This window comes from Peromyscus maniculatus, chromosome 12, assembly GCF_049852395.1.
Source record: "Peromyscus maniculatus bairdii isolate BWxNUB_F1_BW_parent chromosome 12, HU_Pman_BW_mat_3.1, whole genome shotgun sequence".
Taxonomy (NCBI): domain Eukaryota; kingdom Metazoa; phylum Chordata; class Mammalia; order Rodentia; family Cricetidae; genus Peromyscus; species Peromyscus maniculatus.
The window spans coordinates 55,116,603-55,133,947 of NC_134863.1; the positions used below are offsets into that span (position 1 = coordinate 55,116,603).

The 17,345-nt window shown below is 37.5% G+C and overlaps 1 pseudogene; it reads right to left on the reverse strand.

Annotated features, from left to right (window-relative positions):
- Positions 1-14,441: 14,441 nt before the first annotated feature.
- Positions 14,442-15,855, reverse strand: LOC143268038 (ELAV-like protein 4; annotated as a pseudogene).
- Between the last annotated feature and the right edge of the window lie 1,490 nt (positions 15,856-17,345).

The window sequence follows — 17,345 nt, forward strand, 5'->3', positions numbered from 1 at the left end:
CAGTTCTGCATTTCTTAGCATAGAAGCTTTCTATGGAATTCAAATTGAATAAGGTAGATGTGCATGGCTTCAGTTCGACCCTACTACTAGGTACATGAACCACTTCTCTCTTTATTGCTCTGCTGGCTTCCACAGCCTGCTCCACCGCAACCATATAGCAAAGATTCAGGAGTCTCTAAAGTCAGCCATTCTCTGGCAATGTTCAGCCTATGGGAAGCGTTGGCAGGGTGTCTTGGTGTAGGCAGGCTCTCTGACAAATGCTGTATCTATTTTACAGTTGCAGATCCTGCAGGATGGTTTCCATCTGTTCTTAGATTCCCTTTGATGCACTAGGCCCTTGGTCAGTACCGAGCAGCTCATCTTCTTGTTCTTCCCTGGCTCTTTGTTTCAGAAATAGTCTTTATTTCCAAATGGCTCCAGGTGCCTTCAGATTGTTATCTCATGTGTACCAAATCCCCATGCCGTGTTGTCTATGTTATAAATACCAACAATGGTATTTATACTGTTGTGCCTAGGTCGCAAGACCACCACAGAGCCAATATCCAATGCAAGCACATAGAGTTTTTTTAAATAACAAAGCAAGCCCCAGGCTTGGTCCGTATTCCAAACACTCAACATAGGCGGGGGAGGAGGATGGTTCCAAGCACTTACTTGAAGGGGTTTATATAGGAAAAGTTTACATCCAGAGAGTTACATATCTCGGAATTGGACAAGGGGGCTGGGATGTCTTCTTTGAAGTTACTGGCTGAACTATAAGCATGAGGTTACTGATGGCTAACAGGATTCAGGGTATCTACAGAGACATAAGGTTTTTACTCCCTATGTCCTGCTTTTGCTGAACCTAGCATATATATACATTCAGATTTATTTTTCCAGTCCTATTTTTCATAAGTTCAATTTCTGGTCAGTTGAGTTCATTACTCCCCATATCCTGTTTTACCAAGTCCAGGATACATAGATTTATTGTTTCAGCCTTATGTTCCCATGAGTTCAACTTCTGGTCAGTTCTAAAACTGCTGGTCGGCAAATACCTTTGGGGGTGGGTGGGTGGGGAGTGACTCTCAAGATGGCTACTGATTTTTCCCTTTCAATACCATCTATTTTTCTGGTAGACTTTGACTGGTACACAACCTCCATATTTTCCGTTACAACAGCAGTTGGTCCTTTACATGCCATGATGTTGGAGTTTTATAGGCTTTTATAGATTAGAAGATGATCTTGTATCCACATAAAATCTTTGAAAAACTCAGTCTAAGTATAAAGCTGAGGAATTTGTGTCTTTAGGATACCATTTCTTATTTATTTGCCTTCTGATTCCAGTTTCTTTATAAAGTGATGGCCAGGAACTCTGGCCACATGCTTTCCCATAGTCATACATTTGGTGTTATCTGTAGCTTGAGTTTTCTTGCCTGGCCCACAGTCAGGAAAAATCTTTGTCACCCGCCAGTCCCACAGCCGCTCAGACCCAACCAAGTAGACAGAGACTTATTTTGTTTACAAACTGTATGGCCATGGCAGTCTTCTTGCTAACTGTTCTTATATCTTAAATTAGTCCATTTCTATAAATCTATACCTTGCCACGTGGCTCGTGGCTTACCGGTACCTTACATCTTCCTTGTCCTGGTGGCTGCTGCAGGCAGTGACTCCTGCCTTCCTGTTCTTTTATTTCTCCTCTCTGTTAGTTCTGCCTATATTTCCTGCCTAGCCATGGCCAATCAGGTTTTATTTATTGACCAATCAGAGCAACTTGACATACAGACCAGCCCCCAGCACAGCCAAGTGCAGATCATCTCAGACACCTGCACTCAGGCCTGTGGTCCTAATCATCCTCTATGCAGACCTGCTGGGTAAAGCCACAAAGAACCCAAGAACAGGCTCTCACAGGACATACAGAACATCCCACAGCAGTTATCATTGCCTCCATTCTCAACCAGCCATGTGAGCCCAGTCAAACTCATGGGCTCAGAATCAATACAATCATTTTTCATTATTTAATTCATAAATTTCGTGTTTGCAAATTTGCTTACTCACAAAACAATTTGTTATGCTAAAATCAAAACTCAAGGTATTCTTGTGGTCATTCTCCGACATGTAAATTAGCAAGAAATCTGTCTCAGATGCCAACATTTCCAAGTCGAGGAGAGCAAAGCAATTTTCTGCCTTCTTATTTCAGCTTTCATGTGATAAGATATTCTTTTCTCAGTGTACTTAATGCCTTTCTGCATGTGCTTGTGTGGATTCTGAAACTAAAGGACTATGTAGTATACTAAGTGTATGAAGCCAGAAGCAGTATTTCACATGGAAACACCTATGCTGCAAACCTCAATTAGACCCAGGTTATACTGGCTAAAAGTTCTGAGTCAATGCATCAACAATATGTACTAAATAAGTCATTTTAAGCACGCAAACACATAAAACAAAGCTGTGCATTGAGCAGATGACAAAAATATTGTGAGCAAATGATCAGAGTAGATCAATTTCATGCATCTGCAGAAGCACTGGTTAATTCCATATTTGCATATTTGATCTCCACTTCATCTAACATATTCCAAACAAACAATGAAAGAACACTGTGCTATCCTTTTTAGGAAAATTCCTGTGATATCTTTTTCTTCTAACTTTCCTTGCTTTTGTTTTTTCATAACCCTTTACATGAACATTCTTCCGCTTTTCTGATTTGTCACACTTAAATGTTCATAGTAATAATAGAAGGGATATTTAATGGAGTTTGGGATAGAAGCAAATTTAATAATACAAATCAAGAGTGTACCCAAAGTCACTGAGCCAGAAAAAGAATAATGAGAAGTGCATCAAACCTTGGGATCATGGTGTGATATTGAAAAATTATATTTTCAATCAGAAGTGAGGACAGTTCAGTGTCAATAACATACAAGTGGGTTCTGAGAAATGACTCCAGTCAGTGTTGCGGTTTATGTCTAGCTTTTACATATGCAGGAAAAATGCTTTTGAGCAAGGCTTACATGTATTTATAGGGCTAAAAATTAGGCAAATATCTGCATAGTACTCTGTTGTGGCTATTTATGGCCATATCATACCCTAACAAGGTTATAAACTCAGGCTGTGAATATGATTAATTTTTTAATGTCTAATGATCTCCTACTCTAATCTCTATAAATATCTCCTGAGTACATACAAGGATAGATTCTGTTTTATCATCCATTAATGTAAAAATTGAAAGTTTTATTAATCAACAATCTGATTCTCAGAAAGTAAATTTTATCCCTTAGAACTAAGCTGCATGGTTGTCTTACCCATAGTGCCAGATATCATAGAGAGGGTAGCTTACAAACCAAAGCAATTCATTTCCCGCAGCTCTAATGGTTGGATGTCAGTGATCAGATTGCAGTCAGCATTTGTTCTGAGGACCCTTTGTGCTCATCATAGCATGCCTCCTTCTTGTTTTAGCCTCACACAGTGTGAAAACAAAGAAGCCTCTCGGGGATCCTTTTCCTGAGATTTTTATAAACTCATAACTCAGTCAACTCCCCGAACCCCACCTACTGATAGCTTCACATTGGCAGTTAAGACTTCAACCTGTGAATTTGGGGTATACACACTTTATTCCATAGCATGCATGGTTTGTGTCTTGTTTTTGTTTGTTTGTTTTATTTTTCTTTTGGTTTTAGAAAAATGAGGAAGATTTCTCATGGAATCTAAAATAAATCAAGTATAATACCATCAATGCCAGTGGTTAATAGCTATAGTTACTTTATGACTCACCAGTGTTTATTTTTACAAGAAGTTAATAAATATCAAACAGGACATTAGCTCTTTTAGAAGATGGTGCTTTTCACTGTAACTATGAATTTTAAGTTAATGAAATGGACTTACAATAACAGACATGTATATAAAGAAGTTGTGTTTTCTGTTAGCCAGTACGGAAACTTCATGTTCAAATCTAGCCTGTTGTTCTGGTTTGACTGTGACATGTGTCCCACAGGCAGTGATCTCCAGGACTAGCACTACTCAGGAAGATTGGGGAACCATTGGGAGTCGGGCCTAACTAGAGAAAATGGGTCATTGACCAGTCAGCTTTGATCTCTGTAGCCTCACTGTTCCTGCCCTTGTGTCTGGTCCCTGATACATTCAGAAGTGAGCAAGTTCCGATCCCGTAGCTGGAAGTGAGACTATGTGTCCCCTCAAGATGTGAGCCCAAATACATCTTTCCTGCATTCAAAAAGTAATGAACACCATATCTCTTCAAATAAGTTTATCTTTGAAGAGTATAAAATATTCAATGCAGCCGGGCGGTGGTGGCGCACGCCTTTAATCCCAGCACTCGGGAGGCAGAGCCAGGCGGATCTCTGTGAGTTCGAGGCCAGCCTGGGCTACAGAGTGAGATCCAGGAAAGGCACAAAAAGCTACACAGAGAAACCCTGTCTCGAAAAACCAAAAAAAAAAATATTCAATACAGACATTTGTTGTGTTAGATCTTTGTCTTTGTATGTACTTCATGTAATGTAATGATAACTGAGAGTTAATCAAGTCTGTGCTTTGTAAGTTAAGTGTTTAGAAAAAGAGTAATTTCTAAACATCTGGCTGATAAATAGTTTGCTTTCTTTCAGAATATTTATGGGAAACAAATTTATCTGAAAACAATAATCTTCAGAAAGCTATATTATATTAACATAGCCAAATATTAATTCTTTGTTGATTTTTTTATTTTGAATGATCAGCCAGTAATATTAAATAACAGTATTTACAGATTTGGTTCTAATTTTATTTATAGAAATTAAAAGTTAGGTGTTAACCATCTTATAAACACCATTTTCTTAGACTAAATAATAAGAAATTCCACAATAAGAACGCTATACACCTGCTCAGGAAGCCTTATCCTATAGATTGTGTTCAGAACTATGATTGGATCTTTTTCTCCATTTCAACCTCGATGAGCCCTTTCCACAAAAATCTTCTTTTTGTTTAATATGAATGGCATGGGAAGAAGCAGCTTGGTCAGGGATAGCATTTGATGGGCATTGAAAAAGCTTCATTGTGTTCAATTGCTACTTAAATTTGCTGAGAAATGAAATGGTCTGTAAGGTTATGATCTGAAGAGATGATGGAACTAAGAATAGTTCCTTCCCATTATGGGGTAGCAGCATGTAAATTCACTCAGTGTGGAAATTCACATTTCTACTAGGACAATCTATATGTGGTTTTTGGACCTATAAATCACACATATTTTAGCAGTTTTAATTATATACCCTGTTTACAGGACAATACTGCCAAATATTTCACTGAATAAAAGTCATTTCCAGGAATGAATCAAAATGACGTGAGAAGTGGCTTTTGTTCTCTGCACAGTACAAATAAGGTTTTTAATCACTTTGAAATTAGAGGTCCAAAACTCTTATTGTTTCTACATCACACACGCACATCTCTCAGACACACACACACACACACACACACACACACACACACACACAGAGAGAAGTGTGCATGTGCATACTCACACGTACATATACACACACACCTCTCAAACATACACACACAGACCCCTCAGACACATATGCATACACACATACCTCTCAGACACACACACACACACACACACACACACACACACACACACACACACCCCTCAGACAGACAGATACACACATACGCCTCAGATATACACACACATACACACACTACATACATGTACACACACACACTTGGCCTCAGTGTTCTTAATCTCATTTTAAGATAGCAGAAAATGGTAAATAAGAATGGAAAATGTAGAACATGGAGGTAACAGGATTGACTTCTTTTCCTTCCACCAATAAACTGAGAAGGGGAAGGAAACAGCTTTAGAACCATAAACATCTTCAGCTGATGACATTAAAAAAAAACTCATTCCGTGGAACCATCTCATCTGTTTAGCCCTAGATTAATTGCTGGCGGGTTGAAAAACAAAAAAGCCATCAAGGAAAAGTAGAATAAGATAAAGCATGATGGTCTAGATCCCAGTCTGTGAGCCAGAACTGAATGTGAAAGTGGGGAAAATGTTAATGTGAAAGGGAACTGGATGTTCAATGACTAAACATTAATTCAAAATCAAAAGTGTGATGAAGCTGAGTTGCTTCTGATCAGGCTCATCCATACCGTGTCTTGAGACCTCACTGCAGCGTTGGTTCTGAACATACAACATGTGCATTATTCAACACGAATGAAAGCTATCTAAAGCATCTGCTCATATTCGAGACTTTGTGTGTGTTATGAGCGCAGTGTTTTTACTCTTCTTTCTGCTCTTATAAAAGTGTAATGGTTTAATTACAGATGCTAAGATTGTCAGTGTTTGTGTAGCAGCTGTCCCGAGAAAGTAGATATCGAATTGTTTATTTTTAGGTTGTATTGTATTATAAGGTTAGATTTTAAAAATTGCTGTTTGTGTTGCTGACTTGAGTTTCATAAATATATCACTAAATGAATTTTGGCTTATGATTAGGATTGTTTCCAACAATCTCTGAAATGGCCCCAAATATACTTTTTGCACCATGATTTATGCAAGGTGGCATTTTCGGCACTGACAATTCTAAGCTCAGCAAGCTAAGTATGCATCAACTCTGAGAAGGACAGATTATGTCTTACAGTATAAAATAATCACTCAAGACCTAATTTGTTATGCAAAAATAAGCACACCAATCTGCTGGTGTCCACATCAGGGAGGCAGCAGGTGGCGGTTGAGGTTCAGGGTGTTGACCCACCAGGAGGCAACTCCTTGGTGGATAAATCTTGGTTAGACAAGGCCCCCCTTCAAGACTACAGACCCTGGATTGTCCTTTGCTTCTGCTGTGTCTATGATGTTTTCTGTTGCTATCTCTCTCTGGTTTCTGGTATTGGTTGAATCGGGTGTGGGGAAACTCCCCACTGCCTGTAAGGTAATGTGTTTATCTCATGGAAACATCTCATTCTATTGGACTTTTTTATCTGCAAATTATTGTGAAGATGATTCCTCCCTAAGCTGTACTGTCTAATTGATAATAATAATGTTAGCTTATACATAGCTTTGATGAACAAAAGTATATACAAAGATCTGTTTTACAGCTAGGACCTATGAGTTCCATCTTAGGAGCTGTTTTAGATCACAGCGCAGGTTAATGGCTAAGGATAACAATTGAATTCTTCAGGAGACAGGCTGACCCTAATTCTCTTTATGCTAAAAAGTTACAGTTATGGGTCTCAGTGCACAGCTGCAACAAACCCTTGTAATAACTTTGGGTTAGAACAGTTGTTTTTGACAACAGCTTTAAGATGGAAAAAAAAAACCACAGAAAACAATCGAATGTCCACAAGGACACATAGCTGAGATCAAAATTACAAAGCAGCCCAACTGTTAAGGTAGGTTAATGATCAAAGGTGATGAATAACTCCTTGTACCCATTCCTGCCCTTAATCTCCTGGTATAAGAAACTATTGATAAATGGGTATACACCCTAAAGATCTAAAGTACAGCTGAATGATTATCCTTTATGTACAAAAGTTTAGCTTTAGGATTCCTTGTAAGACTAACTTTCAAGATAGACAGTAGAATGATTGATTCTTTCTTGGTAGCCATAGTATGTAGCCTGCCAGCAAGGGAGTTGACTGTGAAAAGATACTTTCTGTCTGCTCATGTTCTATTCATCTGTAATAAGTTACTTAGCTGTAGGTGTATATGGGATATTGGGATGACTTTGCTTTTATTCATGTAAGGGAAATGAAAAACATGTTACTTGTACTCTGTAGGAATTTACTAGGATCACTGTATGGGATAGGTATTAGAATGAACAGATTTTTTTTTTTTTTACAAGTATCTTGACCTTGAAGAATCCTTGTGGAAAACCAATCATTATTTTGCTGAGGGGTCCTTGTGGCCACCCCATGACTTTGATCACAAGACACCTTGGGTACATCTGGGGCTCTTGTATTATTGTGTATTGCATACAATGCATAATGAAAGACTAGAGTCATGGATGCAAGTGATGCTCCCCTTCAGTAAGACATTAAGGTTAGGGACCTTGGTATGAGGAAATACTTTATGTAACAATCTATAATTATACTTTTGTATGGCTGTTTGCTCCCCAAGCCAGTTGAATCCAACCCAGTCAGTCCATCAGAAGAGGCTGGTGAAAAATGTGTGTCTTCATTCCCTAAAACCCCCTCAGACAGAAAAGTTTTAATTTATACCAATGCTATGGATTTCCTCTGAACCCCGTGCTGCCTTGGAGGCTTCTCCTAACCACACCCCGAGGCAGTGATACCAATCTCATTGGTATGCATATTTATTTTCTACTTTTGAAAATGAAATACATAAAAGTTTATGTATACCAGGGAATTGTTTTAAAATTAATTTCTTTATCATTTATTAACAATAAATGTTTGACTTGCATACCTATTTTATGTATCCCTATAAAGGATGTTGGGATACAGTAAACTATATTGAAAGAGAAGTCTTCACTTTGGAGGGACAAGAGTATTTCATCTGGTTTCATTCTGTCCTTGACAAATGCCCCATGAGAGTATATTTACTTCAGTTTAAATTTATGATTGTTCTGAGTAAGGAAATTTCTAATCTGTAAGGTACATTGTCAAGCATCTCAAGACGGGAAAGGTTGATTGCTATGATTTAGATAACGAATGTAAACAGGCCAGGAAGTAAAAGCTGTTGGTCCCCACTACAAATTGGCAGACACCAATGGATGGTATTAATTATATCAGAATATCAATTGAGCATACTTATTAGTTTGACCCCAATAGCACAAGTGTTTCTAACATACAAACAAATTTTCCATTTCTCACCTATGAGGAAGACAATATCTTAAGCAATGTAGCACAATAATGTCATTATTTGAAGCCTATTGACTGACTTTGACTGTGGGGAAAATCATGGTATAACTCACTATTCTGCTGAACATCAATTTGACAGCCAAGTTATGAACAGTTATTTTTACTAAAGTATCAAAGTATATGTAATTATTTTATATTAAGTAAGAAAACCATTAATATAAGTCATAAAGTGGTTCCAGATTTAATTTTTAACTTGACAATTATAATCTTGATATTTGATTTTTGCCTAGAAATATGGCAATATCACATGAGTTAGTTTAATACTTGGTCTCATTTTGTTTCCCTATTGTTTATTCATTTACTTCAAATCAGCCATAATATAGAATTTCCTTCATTGTACTTCCCACCCTCCCTCAGCATTCTTTTCCTCAATTGAGTGCAACAAAGTCAGTGTTTCCATGCAGGCATCTTGACCTGCTTGCATCTGACTTTATGCCATTTATGATTTTCACTCAAGAATTTTTATAATATAAAAATTACTTTTGAAATCCAAGCATCCCACACTCCTTTCTCAGCAAGTTGACTGCAGGGTTTGCTAATTGAGGGATGGTGGTCCTGATGGGAGACTGTGAGAGATCAAGAAGAAAACCCAGATTGTTCTCATTCTCTGTTCCATTTAGATGCAATGGAATGCTTCTGGTGGCAGCAGCATCTCCTGCTCTCATTGAGAAAGTCTACTCCATTTCCATCATCTACGGGGTAACCCCAACTCTTGTGAACAATAATGCCTGCAGTTCCATCACCCACCCATCTCAGGATGATGCTCTCAGTCTTCTCAGTGTCCTTAAGTTGGTGTTCTCCTTCAGCACCTGTGTGGCCAAATCCCTGCGTCATGTTTTATCTGTTATACAACCTTGAAGTGATTTGTCTTCTTCTTAAGTACTAACATTATGTCAATCAACCAATCAACCAATCAATAGTATAGACTGACAAATTTAAGTCTCATTTTTCCCCATCTCCAAGTTTATAAGCTAACAAAATCTGAATCTGATATCTTACCTCTTATAGTAAGAAAGATCCCCTCCAACTGCCAGTGGCAATTTCTTCCACATGTTATCCATAGCCAATCTCCTCTGCTTTGGAAATGATGTATTTATTTAGTGTTATGTTTTTAACTAGGTATCAATTTATACTCATATACTGTAACAGAATCTGTGTTCAAAACTTCATACCTGGGTTCAGAATTTCTGGCCAACATCAGCCTTAATTTCTCTGCTTCCTTTCTCAGTCAATCGCACTAAAATGTTCAATGTTACTGTGCCCACTTCCTTACTTTCCATTTCAAATTAACTTCCATCATCATCAGTCTACCCGAAACCAGCTGTCAAGATGGGTCAAACTTGAAGTGATGAAACGCAGTGAGCCCTTTTGTGCTCCCATTTAGATTGCCAGCAAAGGAGCTTTTGATGAATATCCCTTCTCTTCTCCACTGAAACATGGCCCTCCGTAGACTGTAGGGTTCCACACTGCCTGGCTTTCTTCTTTATTTACTTATTTACTCCTTGCTGTCAATTTTCCTATCTTCATTTGCTGGTTCTGTCCTCTCAATTCAACTTCAGAATTTAGGAGTCCACAAGGTCTCATGAAAAAATCCTTCCTCCCCTCTGACTTCATTCTGTCATCAGAGAATAGATTTCCCCTCTGCGGCTGCAAATATCATTACTGTGGTGACGATTTCTAATATTTTGACTTCTTTAAGACCATTCTTAAAAGATGCATGTCCAATTCCTAATTGAAATCTCTGCTCTGATCTTAAATTTAATCCTCATCTACTTCTGTCTGTTTTCCAATGTTGCCCTGCCTTATCTCATGAGATAAAATCAACATATTTCCCTTCTCAGAATTACAGAAAATACATTTGAGACTTTTCTCATCTCCCATTCATTACTAGAATTAGTAAAATTTTTGAACATGTGTTATTCACCATCTACCATACTATGTTCACAACTAATATTATTTGTTCCTCAATACTAACATGGACCTACAGGCCATTTGTTAAAACAAGTAAGGAAATTGCAGCAGAGAAAGTTTAACTGTGTTTTAAAGGGCACATAGTTCAGAAGGAACATACTAGGAATTTAGGTCAGGCTGTTAACTTTCAGAATTCATTGTTTTATAAATATCATACTGTGTCTCAACTTACAATAAAATCTTAAATAACATGGTCATAGTACTTCACATGACCAGGTTTAATTTCAAGTGTTTCAGCAATATTAAATCATGTGGGAAATGTATTGTCATTCTTTCTACTTTTATATATCAGAAAATGGCAGAGAAAGGTTGAGTAATCACCCCAGAGCTAGTAAACTACATAAGTAGAATTCGCAGGCTCCAGTGCCTGTGTTCTTAATCATAAACATATGCTTTCTTCCCTCATCCTGTGGCTTCTATTGTCCAGCATGCATGGTGATGTTTGCAAGACTCAGATCCAGGAGACTTTTAGGAAGGAAGATAAAATACACAACTTACTATGAGTTAGAAAAATAATGAAAGCTAGCAAGGTTGGATGGGTTCAAGCTGTAGAGGACAAAAATTATTTTTAAGGTAATTATTAAATTGTTTTAGTTCAGCCAAGTGAAATGTAGACTTCAAGGTAGGAAAATGCACCATGAAATCCTCCAATGAAAAGGCTGAGAACCACAAAACATTTATCTTATTAGCAGAATGAGCCTCTATCAAGAGAATGTGGTGCAGACATAACCAGGCAGAGATGTGCAGGGCCTGAGCCTCATTTCATAAGAAGTAGAGAAGGTAAAGGATATTACTGTGTTGGCAAACTGTCTGCAAGCTGTCTTGGGCTAAGACACCTGTTCACCGGCAAATAACTTCAGCAATCCATCTAGTGAATCATGAGAATCTCACCCCAGTTCTTCACTGGGATTTAAGATCAAATGAAGAAATTAGGAAACAGATTTGATGGATCTTAACACATTTGAGAAAGCAATCCCAAGTATTAACAATAGGAAAACTCATCACTGGGGACCATCCATCAGGTGACATTTTTAAATCTTCTTCAGGTCTCACAGATTTGGAGAGGAACCCAGCCTAAATTCATATAATTCAGGAGAAGTAATTAGAATTAACTTCTGAAATGGTCCTATCGTGAGTCCATCCATCTTTTGTTGAGATATTTTAAATGAAGATCCAGATAAACACTACAAAGCACATTTCTAAAATTATTAAAATGTCTAATATAAAATGTTGAAATGTATATGTAGGATCAGTACATTTACATATGATTTAAATGAAAGGTGAATAACAGGGCAAGACTTATTAGTTATATTAGAACCTATGTTTTTTTTCAAAGAAAATCAAGATTAACCCATAAAAAAATCAAGTAATAAACTTGTGAAGAAGCCATCCTTTATAAACAGTAAATTTATAAAGCAAAGAGTACATAGGTAGTCAGAGGTTTTATACTGACACCTTTTGTGTAAGGTAAAATATTACTGTTTATAGTGACATGACTGATTGTGTAACTAGATGCAAGGTTGGGGGTTTAGATAGATGCATACACTGCAATTTCATAAATGCTTTTTTTTAAAAAAAAAAATCAGATTTAACTACAAAATAACAAGGAAACTGCTGATTCAGGACAAGAGTTATGTATTCAAATCTCCTGGGATGCTCAGTTTTCAGAAATCATAACCTGATGTATTTGGGCACTGAAATTGGGAACATATTTTCTATAGTGAATAACCTCCCTGTGGAGCTGAGACAGTATCCTATAATCAATCATTATTTCCCAATATCAGGTACACACTAGTCTCTTGTCAGATAGAGCCACATTTTTTTATGAAGTAAGTTTCAAATTAGTTCACATTTTTGCCTTTCCAAAATATGCTAACCTGACTTCCAAAGCTAATTTCAAAATTGCCTGTAAAACCTGATGGAACTATTCAACAGCATCCCAGTGATTAATGCTGACACCTAGTGGCTGTTATTGATCTGCACACACAAATACCTCCTAAATTCTACTGTTCAATTTAATCGACAATTGAGTATCTTGAGCCAGAAGATAGGAAATGGATAAGAATCTCGGTCTTTACTGTTTGCTTACAAACAGAGGCATGTGTGTATCATCAATACCATGTGATTAATTCCATGTGTGAGGAAGAGGGTAAATGAGAAGATGCCTTCAGTCAGAATACAAATAAGCCTCTCTGGAGAAGAGGATGGAGACAAAGTAAAGAAAAAGGACCACATTCTGCTACAAAGAAAGTGCATGGATGAAAGCAATATGAGAGATCTAAACTGATGGAAGCATTGGTGTATGAGATAACAAAACAGACCAAGGGGGAAGGACCCTTGATTCATACTAAGCAGATTCCTGAATGCCAAATTAGCACACGTGTTTGTTTCTTTCTATTTTTAGTACTCTAGTTCTATTTATTGTTTTCTAATATTATCACTTAATAGGAAATATAATTAAAATCATATATTATACCTTGTGTTTATAAAATAACCATAGATTTTTTAAATAAAAGTTATCTCCAAATAATAAAAATAGTAGAGACTATTAGTTAAAATTATTAGTGAGTAATAATATAAACTTTAACATATGGCCAGATAGTTAGGCATGAATGTAAACAGTCATAATGAAAGATATATCTCAATCACTTCACAACAAGGAGTCGTACGCCTAATCACCTTTACTGACAAGGTGCTGTAGTTTCTATATTGTTATTATTACTTTTTTAGTTAACATTACTGTTGTTTATTGCTATTTCTTCTCAAGCTTGTGTTTATATGTGTAAAACTGATAGCTGTGACTCTAGGCAAGATACTTTTACCTCCTTAAGCATGGTCTATTGGTGGAATCTTTTTCCTTTCTCGTCCAGAGGTCTGACCTTGCTATCCACATGACCTCAGTGCTCTTATTAGGCCCCCTTATAGTCCATGGATTTTTGTTGTCAAAGGCATTTTTTTTGTGGACACCTCCAATTAACAGCCAGGTAATGAGCCATTCACCGACATCTGGTGAAAGCAATGATGGCATATTTAAGGCTCAGAGGTTAAAAACTGACTTGCAAAGGTCAACTATTATATTCTGCTTGGTTTGTCTTCATAATTCTTCCTTTGTTTTCGTTTCTGGCCTCTAAAAATTGGGATATCTGACACAAAAGAAATCTAGATTTCAGGTTCTATTGAACAAGCGAAGATTTGAATTAAAAACCATCACCATCATCATCATCATCATCATCACCATAACCTTCATCATCTTCATAACCATCATCACCATCAGGAGACTAGCCACCCTCTTTGTCCTCTATTCAGTCCTGTCTCCAGCACACCCTCAGAACTTTTTAGAGTTATCCCTGAATCTGGCAGCTAGTCATTAACCTTCATTGTTTAGGGATTAATTCTTTCTTTTCTGGCATGAATGTTGAATATCACAATAATGTGGTATATTTTCTGTGTTATCAGAAATGTGACAAAGAGTACACACTTGACCAAAGTTTGCTAACTTGTGTGAGGTGGTTCCAAGATCTCTGTAACACATGCTTTGATAGATGATATTTGCAATTGTTTGTTTGTTGTTTCCAGATTGACCAGTTATCTATTCCTTCACAGGAGTCAGAGTAAAGTGATAAGTTTTGTATCACTTATCAAATCAAACTGAAGCAGAAGTAAACTGTGGACTTTGTGGTTTTGGTTTGGACTCTGAATCAATTTAAAGTGTTGACAGCTTTCTCTGCATCCTTTAGATCAATATAGTTAGCAAATACATGCACTAAATTGTGTCCTGCAATTTCAGCTGTCATGAATTTGCAGGACTCTATTTCACCATTCTCCCAAAGAGACTTCTGAATTCCAATTTGGTAATATTCGGTGGTAAACAGTCAAGGATGAGGTTTGTTTTTGCTGTCATCTATGGTTGCACTTGTCTGCATGCGAAAAGGACACTTTCTGTTGTTGCCAGAGGTCCCTTGGTTTGTATTTGGTGTCGTTCTTTTTGACATCTGAGGCCTCACTATAGCTGGAAGATTTTCTGTGTCTCACAGCTGCTTGGTCCAAAGTAAACACAGAGAGGCTTATATTAATGACCAACTATTTGGTTTATGGTTCAGGCTTATGATTAACTAGCTCTTACAACTTAATTCAACCCATTTCAATTAATCTATGTTTTGCTACATGGCTTTGTGGCGTTACCTGTGTTCCATTACATCTTACTCCCCACCCCAAACCCAGGTTGCAGTGTCTCTTCTGACTGTGCCCTTCTTCTCCTTGTCTCTCTGCTTGGATTCCCTACCCAATTCTGCCTTGCCATAGCCCATAGCAGCTTCTGTATTAACCAATGGTAGCAACACATATTCACAGCATACAGAAAGACCATCCCACAGCACTTTCCATTTTTTGTCTAATCAAAAAGGAAGGTTTTCATTTTAATATAGTAAAATTACATATAACAAACAGTTATCAAGCAAGACTTATAGTTATAATATCTAGTCTATTTGTATTTAGCAAAATTAAAGAAAATATTCTATCATCTGTCCTATTTTTGTAAGTCTAAAGTTTCATATCTAATTTACCTTTTACCATGATTAAGGAAAACTATAATTATAACTAGCTAGTCTTCAACTCCATCAAAGACCCCAGAAGGATAGAATAATATCTGAGTAAACAGGAAGTGCATTGTAAGCAATTTTCAAAACTCTAAAAAAGGCAGAGACAGCTGGCTGCCTGGACAGTCAATCAATGTTCCTCTGCAACGTCGGCGCATCTATCTTCAGCCATAGGCCTAGAATCTCTGGCATACTTTCCAGGGAAGCAGGAAATTTGAAGGATCGTTTTGTCTATTTTGGCAAAGTTTGTCAGTTGCTTTTCTCTGTGCCCTGTATAATGTCTGGCAGTTTCTTCAGTAAAGCAGGGACCTGGAAGAACCTTGTTTTGCAAAGTTCAGTGGTCATCTTGCTATGGGTCCTGCATGTCCAGATTGTACAACATACTGTCAAGCAGTCCAGGCAAGGGCAGTGTCTTGCCCAAGTGGCTAGCCTTTTCCACATTGTAAGCAAACTCCATAATGAGATTATTTGATGGCCATCATCGGCTTTGAAGTGATTGGTGCTGCCAGGAGCAGATGTGTCTCACTGTCCAAAAAAGTCTAAGTTCTCAAAACATTTTAAATGCCATATTCTTTGTAGGTCTTTGAAGTGTTTGAAGATTACCTACCTAATTGAAATATATCTTTGTATACTTATAAAACTTAATTAACATGACTATAAATTTGATTATCATAGATGACTATTATTAATTTGTAATTCTTAATTATATGTTACAATTTTAAATGAATTGCATAACCATAATATCTTAAACAAGAGTAGAAATATACATACAGTATAACAAAATTGACCTTAAATTTGTATCAATAAACCAAAATCCATACCAGTATGAAGTATTTTGAGATTCACAGCTGTTTTTCTTGTCAAAGTAGATTCAATAATCTACTCTTTTCCCCATCAATTCTGTATCACATCACCCTTACTCTTTCTCCTTTCTCTTCCAAGCCTATGTACATTTTTACACATACTGTAAACTGTTGAGAGTTTTTTTTTTCATCTGAATCTGTCCTATTGTATATCTGTAATTCTTTTCTGACCAGGAGAGTTTTTAAATTGTTAAGCTGCATGGCCAGGACCCAAGCTGAAGCTTTGGCTGGTGACTCGGCCCTGCTTGGGTTTTCCACATGGCAGAGGCACATTTACTACCAGCTCTGGGAGCCATGCTCACTGCCAACTCTTGGAAGCAGTGGGTCTTGATAGAAGCAGTGCCTCTATCCAGAAGCATGTAGCCCAGAAACTTTTTTTTTTTTGTCTGTACTAGTCAAAGGTAAATCTACCATGCAGTGTGCTGCACCGCTTAGAGACACCTCTGTGTACCACTGTGGGAATCCGCTATGCTGTGCTCCAGCTCGAATGCCCTAGTGTCTCTGTACTGCGGCTGTATGAGAGACATGAACTAGGAAGCTGCTCCTGGCCCTGTTTCTGTGCATTAAGAATCTTTTTTAACGTTTTTCAGGTCTATGGGAATCAATGCCCAATGGTGGATGCCAAATGTAGCCAGAAGTTTTCCTGTGTTCTGCAGATGCTCAGTCCAAAGTAAACACACAGAGGCTTATATTAACTACAAACTGTTTGGTCTATGGCTCAGGCTTATCATTAATTAGCTCTTACAACTTAATTCAACCCATCTCTATTAATCTATGTCTTGCTACATGACTTCATTCCATTAAATCTTGCTCCCTGCGAGGCTTGTAGCATCTCTTCTGACTCTGCTTTTCTTCTCCTTGTCTCTCTGCTTGAATTCCCCACTGGTTTCATTCTCCTTGCCACAGGCCATAGCAACTTCTTTACTAACCAATGGTAGCAACACAGGTACAGAAAGACCATCCCATAGCAATGGATGAGGTTTGTTTTGCTGTCATCTATGGTTGTATCTGTCTGCATGTGAAGAGGACAATTTCTATTGCTGCCAGAGGGCCCTTTGTTTATATTTTATGCAGGTCTTTTTTA